Source organism: Lolium perenne, chromosome 4 (assembly GCF_019359855.2).
Source record: "Lolium perenne isolate Kyuss_39 chromosome 4, Kyuss_2.0, whole genome shotgun sequence".
Taxonomy (NCBI): domain Eukaryota; kingdom Viridiplantae; phylum Streptophyta; class Magnoliopsida; order Poales; family Poaceae; genus Lolium; species Lolium perenne.
This window is the reverse complement of record NC_067247.2, coordinates 367,802,488-367,811,324: the sequence shown is the minus strand read 5'-3', so window position 1 is coordinate 367,811,324 and position 8,837 is coordinate 367,802,488.

Sequence of the window (8,837 nt, the reverse complement as noted above, 5' to 3'; positions counted from 1 at the left end):
TTCTGTTATGTGATCAATGTTGAGAGTGTCCACTAGTGAAAGTGTAATCCCTAGGCCTTGTTCCTAAATACTGCTGCGTTACTACTGCTTGTTTACGTTTCTTTTTATCGTGTTACTACTGCTGCAATACCACCACCATCAACTACACGCCCGCAAGCTATTTTCTGGCACCGTTGCTACTGCTCATACTTATTCATACCACCTGTATTTCACTATCTCTTCGCCGAACTAGTGCACCTATTAGGTGTGTTGGGGACACAAGAGACTTCTTGCTTTGTGGTTGCAGGGTTGCATGAGAGGGATATCTTTGACCTCTTCCTCCCTGAGTTCGATAAACCTTGGGTGATCCACTTAAGGGAAAACTTGCTACTGTTCTACAAACCTCTGCTCTTGGAGGCCCAACACTGTCTACAGGAAAGGAGGGGGAACGTAGACATCAAGCACTTTTCTGGCGCCGTTGCCGGGGAGGAAAGGTAAAAGGCACTCATACTCCGGTTCCAGGTAAAGTACTTTTCTGGCGCCATTGTGTTTGTGCTCGAAGCTATTTCCTTTAGATCCTGCAATTGCATCTTTTTGTTTCTTGTTTACACTAGTAAGGCATAATGGACAACATCTGTGAGCTTTTTATTCTATTTCCTGAGTCAAGACATGAATGGTTTAATGCGAAAATTAAAAAACCCATGGAATCTTATTTGCACGCTAGTAGCAATGATATTAGTATGAACGCTTTGAACACCATTGTTGCTAATGATATGGAAAATTCTAAGCTTGGGGAAGCTGGCTTTGATGAGCATGATATTTTTAGTCCCCCAAGCATTGAGGAGAAAATTTTCTGTGATTATACTATGCCTCCTACACTTGATGAGAATAATAATGATAGCTACTTTGTTGAATTTGCTCCCACTACAACTAATAAAATTGATTATGCCTATGTGGAGAGTAATAATTTTATGCATGAGACTCATGATAAGAATGCTTTATGTGATGGTTATATTGTTGAGTTTGCTCATGTTGCTACTGAAAGTTATTATGAGAGAGGAAAATATGGTTGTAGAAATTTTCATGTTACTAAAATGCCTCTCTATGTGCTGAAATTTTTCAAGCTATACTTGTTTTATCTTCCTATGCTTGTTACTTTGCTCTTCATGAACTTGTTTATTTACAAGATTCCTTTGCATAGGAAGCATGTTAGACTTAAATTTGTTTCATATTTGCCTCTTGATGCTCTCTTTTGCTTCAAATACTATTTCTTGCGAGTGCATCATTAAAACTGCTGAGCCCATCTTAATGGCTATAAAGAAAAGAACTTCTTGGGAGATAACCCATGTGTTATTTTGCTACAGTACTTTGTTTTATATTTGTGTCTTGGAAGTTGTTTACTACTGTAGCAACCTCTCCTTATCTTAGTTTTGTGTTTTGTTGTGCCAAGTGAAGCCTCTAATCGAAGGTTGATACTAGATTTGGATTTCTGCACAGAAACAGATTTCTATCTGTCACGAATCTGAGATTTTCTCTCTGTAGAAAAATCAGAAAAATATGCCAATTTACGTGCGTGTTCCTCAGATATGTACGCAACTTTCATTAGTTTTGAGTTTTCTGATCTGAGCAACGGAAGTATTTATTAGAAATTCGTCTTTACGGACTGTTCTGTTTTGACAGATTCTGCCTTTTATTTCGCATTGCTTCTTTCGCTGTGTTGGGTGGATTTCTTTGTTCCATTACCTTCCAGTAGCTTTGAGCAATGTCCAGAAGTGTTAAGATGATTGTGTCACCTCTGAACATGTGAGTTTTTGATTATGTACTAACCCCTCTAATGAAGTTTATGAGAAGTTTGGTGTGAAGGAAGTTTTCAAGGGTCAAGAGAGGAGGATGATATACTATGATCAAGGAGAGTGAAAGCTCTAAGCTTGGGGATGCCCCGGTGGTTCACCCCTGCATATATCAAGAAGACTCAAGCGTCTAAGCTTGGGGATGCCCAAGGCATCCCCTTCTTCATCGACAAATTATCAGGTTCCTTCTCTTGAAACTATATTTTTATTCGGTCACATCTTATGTGCTTTACTTGGAGCATCTGTTTGTTTGTTTCTATTTTTGTTTTTGTTTGAATAAATGCTTGTGTGGGAGAGAGACACGCTCCGCTGTAGCATATGGACAAGTATGTCCTTGGTTTCTACTCATAGTATTCATGGCGAAGTTTCTCCTTCGTTAAATTATTATATGGTTGGAAACGGAAAATGCTACATGTAGTAATTGGTATGATGTCTTGAATAACTTGATATTTGGCAATTGTTGTGCTCTTGTTTAAGCTCTTGCATCATATACCTTGCACCTATTAGTGAAGAAATACATAGAGCTTGTTAAAATTTGGTTTGCATGAGTGGTTTCTCTAGAGTCTAGATATTTTCTAGTAAGATGTTTGAACAACAAGGAAGACGATGTATAGTTTTATAATGCTTGTAATATGTCTTTTATGTGAGTTTTGCTGTACTAGTTCGTGCTTGTGTTTGCTTCAAACAACCTTGCTAGCCTAAACCTTGTATCGAGAGGGAATACTTCTCATGCATCCAAATCCTTGAGCCAAACAACACTATGCCATTTGTGTCCACCATACCTACCTACTACATGGTATTTCTCCGCCATTCCAAAGTAAATTGCTTGAGTGCTATCTTTAAAATTCCATCATTCACCTTTGCAATATATAGCTCATGGGACAAATAGCTTAAAAACTATTGTGATATTGAATATGTAATTATGTACTTTATCTCTTATTAAGTTGCTTGTTGTGCGATAACCATGTTCACTGGGGACGCCATCAACTACTCTTTGTTGAATTTCATGTGAGTTGCTATGCATGTTCGTCTTGTCTGAAGTAAGAGCGATCTACCACCCTATGGTTAAGCATGCATATTGTTAGAGAAGAACATTGGGCCGCTAACTAAAGCCATGATCCATGGTGGAAGTTTCAGTTTTGGACATACATCCTCAATCTCATATGAGAAAATTATTAATTGTTGTTACATGCTTATGCATAAAAGAGGAGTCCATTATCTGTTGTCTATGTTGTCCCGGTATGGATGTCTAAGTTGAGAATAATCAATAGCGAGAAATCCAATGCGAGCTTTCTCCTTAGACCTTTGTACAGGCGGCATAGAGGTACCCCTTTGTGACACTTGGTTAAAACATGTGCATTGTGATGATCTGGTAGTCCAAGCTAATTAGGACAAGGTGCGGACACTATTAGTATACTATGCATGAGGCTTGCAACTTGTAAGATATAATTTACATGATACATATGCTTTATTACTACCGTTGACAAAATTGTTTCATGTTTTCAAAATCAAAGCTCTAGCACAAATATAGCAATCGATGCTTTTCCTCTATGGAGGACCATTCTTTTACTTTCATTGTTGAGTCAGTTCACCTATTTCTCTCCACCTCAAGAAGCAAACACTTGTGTGAACTGTGCATTGATTCCTACATATTTGCTTATTGCACTTGTTATATTACTCTATGTTGACAATATCCATGAGATATACATGTTACAAGTTGAAAGCAACCGCTGAAACTTAATCTTCTTTTGTGTTGCTTCAATGCCTTTACTTTGAATTATTGCTTTATGAGTTAACTCTTATGCAAGACTTATTGATGCTTGTCTTGAAGTGCTATTCATGAAAAGTCTTTGCTTTATGATTCAGTTGTTTACTCATGTCATTACCATTGTTTTGATCATTGCATTCATTACATGTGTTTACAATAGTATGATCAAGTTTATGATGGCATGTCACTCCAGAAATTATCTGTGTTATCGTTTTACCTGCTCGGGACGAGCAGAACTAAGCTTGGGGATGCTGATACGTCTCCGACGTATCGATAATTTCTTATGTTCCATGCCACATTATTGATGTTATCTACATGTTTTATGCACACTTTATGTCATATTCGTGCATTTTCTGGAACTAACCTATTAACAAGATGCCGAAGTGCCGGTCTCGTCAGCTGTTTTTTGTTTCTGTAAATCCTAGTAACAAAATATTCTCGGAATCGGACGAAATCAACGCCCAAGTTCCTATTTTCACCGGAAGCATCCAGAACACCCGGGAAGGACCAGAGGGGGCACTGGCCCCCAGACCATAGGCCGGCGCGGCCTGTGCCCCGGCCGCGCCGCCCTATGGTGTCGCCACCCCTTCGACCCTCCTGCGCCGCCTCTTCGCCTATTTAAAGCCCCTGGATTGAAAACCCTGATGCGTTCGACGAAAACCACAGAAACCTTCCAGAGCCGCCGCCATCGCGAGGCCAAGATCTGGGGGACAGGAGTCTCTGTTCCGGCACGCTGCCGGAACGGGGAAGTGCCCCGGAAGGCTTCTCCATCGACACCGCTGCCATCTCCACCGCCATCTTCATCACCGCTGCTGCTCCCATGAGGAGGGAGTAGTTCTCCATCGAGGCTCGGGGCTGTACCGGTAGCTATGTGGTTCATCTCTCTCCTATGTGCTTCAATACAATAATCTCATGAGCTGCCTTACATGATTGAGATTCATATGATGATGCTTGTAATCTAGATGTCATTATGCTAGTCAAGTGAGTTTTACTTATGTGATCTCCGGAGACTCCTTGTCCCACGTGTGTAAAGGTGACAGTGTGTGCACCGTGTGGGTCTCTTAGGCTATATTTCACAGAATACTTATTCACTGATGAATGGCATAGTGAGGTGCTTATTTATATCTCTTTATGATTCATATGAGTTTGTATCACAATTTATCTATGTGCTACTCTAGCAAAGTTATTAAAGTAGTTCTATTCCTCCTGCACGTGTGTAAAGGTGACAGTGTGTGCACCGTGTTAGTACTTGGTTTATGCTATGATCATGATCTCTTGTAGATTGCGAAGTTAACTATTGCTATGATAATATTGATGTGATCTATTCCTCCTACATATGCATGAAGGTGACAGTGTGCATGCTATGTTAGTACTTGGTTTAGTCTGTTGATCTATCTTACACTATAAGGTTACTTAAATATGAGCATTATTGTGGAGCTTGTTAACTCCGGCATTGAGGGTTCGTGTAATCCTACGCAATGTGTTCATCATCCAACAAAAGTGTAGAGTATGCATTTATCTATTCTGTTATGTGATCAATGTTGAGAGTGTCCACTAGTGAAAGTGTAATCCCTAGGCCTTGTTCCTAAATACTGCTGCGTTACTACTGCTTGTTTCATCGTTTTTCTTGTGTTACTACTGCTGCAATACCACCACCATCAACTACACGCCCGCAAGCTATTTTCTGGCACCGTTGCTACTGCTCATACTTATTCATACCACCTGTATTTCACTATCTCTTCGCCGAACTAGTGCACCTATTAGGTGTGTTGGGGACACAAGAGACTTCTTGCTTTGTGGTTGCAGGGTTGCATGAGAGGGATATCTTTGACCTCTTCCTCCCTGAGTTCGATAAACCTTGGGTGATCCACTTAAGGGAAAACTTGCTGCTGTTCTACAAACCTCTGCTCTTGGAGGCCCAACACTGTCTACAGGAAAGGAGGGGGAACGTAGACATCAAATGGCTAAAATTAACATGGAATAGCTAAAATTGAACATAATGGCTAAAATTGACATGGTTGAATGGCTAAAATTCACAAGTGACATGGTATGGAAGAATTAGAAGTGTAGGAGAACTCACCTAGAAACTGCTGCAGGCTCCGGATGATGCCCGTATTGTTGACGGTCAAGCCAGGTGTCAGCGGGCTCTGACTTGGCGCTCGCTGGAGGAGCGCCAACACCTGCGGATCAGGCGCGGGGATCTGCAATATCCAAAGTTCGGTTAGACAACAAACAAGATTGAGATGGAGATATTAAGTTAACCACTTACCCAGTTGGGGAATATAGGAGGACACGACGTGCTAGGACCACTACTCGCCGGTGGGGAAGTCACCACGGCCTGGTTCATGAACATCTGCTGGAACATCTGCTGCTGTTGTTGCATCTGCTGCAACATCTGCTGCTGCATCTGCATGCTGTCCCTAAGCTGCTGCTGCTGCATCTGCATCTTCTCCTCTTGGTTCCTCCGTTCCCTTTCTTCCATCTCCGCCTACGTTGTGTTGCCGCGATGTCAGTAAGATTGCAATGGAAAACATGTCATGAAGCGTAGAGGATCGACGAAGAACTTACCCGTAACTTCTCGACAGCTAGGTCCGAAGCCCGTGGGCGGGTCTGTACCTGAGGCTGCTCGCTCGTACGCCCACGACGGATCTAGCGTAGAGATGGAATGGTCGTTGGGTCGACTAACCCATCAGCAATCCATAGGCGGCCACCCTTCTTGCCTTGTCCCGCAAGCACCGCAACCTCAACGTCAAAGTCTTCGGTGGTTGGGTCGGCGTCTTCGCCGTGCTTGGCCTTGAAGCTCGAGCGGTACGCCCCACACTGGGCCTCCGCTAGCTCGTTGACCCACACGGACCCCGTTACAGGATGCGGCTCCCTCCTGGTCTTCGACTTTTGGAAAAGGCCAAATAAGTTTGGTGTCGCGCCTGTCTTCACTTCCTGCAAAAGAGTACATGCAAGTAAGTGAAGAGGGACACCCTTGCGGGGCTAACAATAACATGAAACGAAAGAATGAAGAAACCATTTGCTCACCTCTTCCTGCAAGGTAAGGGCCAAGTTCTTGCTGCCCTGGACATGTGATCCACCTCCCATCTCTAAACGCTTCTGCTTGCCCTCCTCGTGCTTCCGGGCGTACTCGCGGGATGTCCACCATATGACCATCGCAAGAAAGCACGCCTTGTCTTCCCCGACGTACTGAGGAGGGTTCTACATACACAAGATAGACCCATTATTAGAACATAAACTACATGAAAATGCGGAAATAAATAACACAGGAATGCTAATACCTGCAGGCACTGCCACGGTGCCATGAGCGTATCCCGACAATCAGCCTTACTCATCCAAACTTTGCGCTCGGCGTGTGTTATCACCAGATTTTAGCCAAATCAGAAGATGGGCCGTGATTGTGATGGGCTTGGAGGATATGCACATAAAGTGTTTCTGAATCGGCCTCGTGCGAGAATTTGGGCTAGATTGCCCGTATATTTGTACATTATGGTAGATCGTATTTTAGTTTAGAATTAAGAGATAGAGTTTGGTTCTGCATACGCTAGGTTTATTCCAAAGATAGAAAGTCCACGGACTATAAATATGTACCTAGGGTTATTGAGAAAGGAGGACAATCACGTTCACAACAAACACAATCTAGGCGCATCGCCACCCCTTGTTTCGAGGGTTTCTTCCGGGTAAGTGTCATGCTGCCCAGATCGCATCTTGCGATCCGGGGCGATATCGATTTATTCGTTGTTTTGTGTTGCTCGATCAAGCCTTGTTGATGGCGAGTAACACCGTTATCATAGATGTTTTGGGGCTAGCGTCGATACTTTCCCGATATGTTTGCGTAGTTATGTCGCTCTAAATATCTAGCTGCCTTTGCACCTATCTTAGGTGTAAGGGCAGCGTCTTGCTTGGACTTTATTTTAGTAGATCTGATCTGTTATGGTTGTTCCTTGTTCTCAAGGATTAGTTTAATATCCGCATGGTCAGGCCTTGCAAACAGGTTGAACGATCCAGTAGTGCGTAAGGTATGGTTTGCCGATCCAAGAGGGGTTGTTCCGGGAATCGACTCTGTGTTGGTTTTTAGGCCTCTTCTAGGATTAGTTTTCTGTTATCTTTCGTATTCCGCTGTGCTCAACTACGTGTAGGACGTTCCAATTATGCGGTGAAAGCCCTAGACTGTCGTAGATTGATTTAACTTGGTACTGATCAAGCAGGATCCCCATGTTATCGTAGATCCAATACGAACCATGGATGAATCGGCTCTTTGAGCTGATGCACAGGGTAACCTGAGAGCCGATCGAGGCTCGGATTTAATGTTTACGTGTCTGCCATGCAGGAAATTAATCGAAGCCATCCATCACCTTCCTGACCAGGTATAGGTCAGGTGGCACGCCCTCGCAACAGCCAGGACGTGTGCCGGAGCTTTGCGGGCCGTCGCCCGAGGGACCAGGACCCACCAGCAGTTCTGGGAGCCTCCCGGCTCTTCATGTTGCTCGTCGCTGCTCGCCGGTGGGTTTTGGCAGGCAACACATTCTGGCACGCCCGGTGGGACATTCTACAGCAACTACATCAACATCTGCAGCTGAGATGGCAGACGGACCAGTCACGTACGAAGATCTACCTGAGGATCACAAGAAGAAATATGATGAGATTAAAGCTGTCTTCGAAGCCGATCTCATCGGCTCTTTCGAGAGGACCCGTAAACATGGCATTAGGTGGAAAGGGTTCTCACCCGACGGCGTTCTCGACGAAGTAGATATGTCTCTCCCTTCAGAGGAACGCACCAGAGCTCTGCGCCAGGAAGTTAATTACATGGTGGCTCATTCTCTACACCGTCATTCTGAGAGCCTGGCGTGGTTCAGGAAATCATGAAGCATCAGTACTCTCCATCAAGGCCTACCCTAGGGACTCACCAGGGAGAAATACCGTTCCAGACCAGACCGCAGCTGCCATTCACGCTTGCAACTCCAGAGCCACAGGGTTCACTGGCATACGTCGTCTACAAGGTTGGAGGCGATCCTGGCGATTGCCAATTCCTGTATGAGCCGCCTAAAGAAATCCCACATGGATACGTGTGCACATACGTGCCGGACTGCAATAACTTGGCGCGCACAAACCAGATTGCAGCAGGAGGGGTTTCTGGAGCGGACGCCGATAAACAGGCGTGGCTAGCTAAATATGCCACCGGAACGAGTCATGAAAGCTCAGCCCCTGCAGCTCATACCGTGGAACAAATCAGTGTA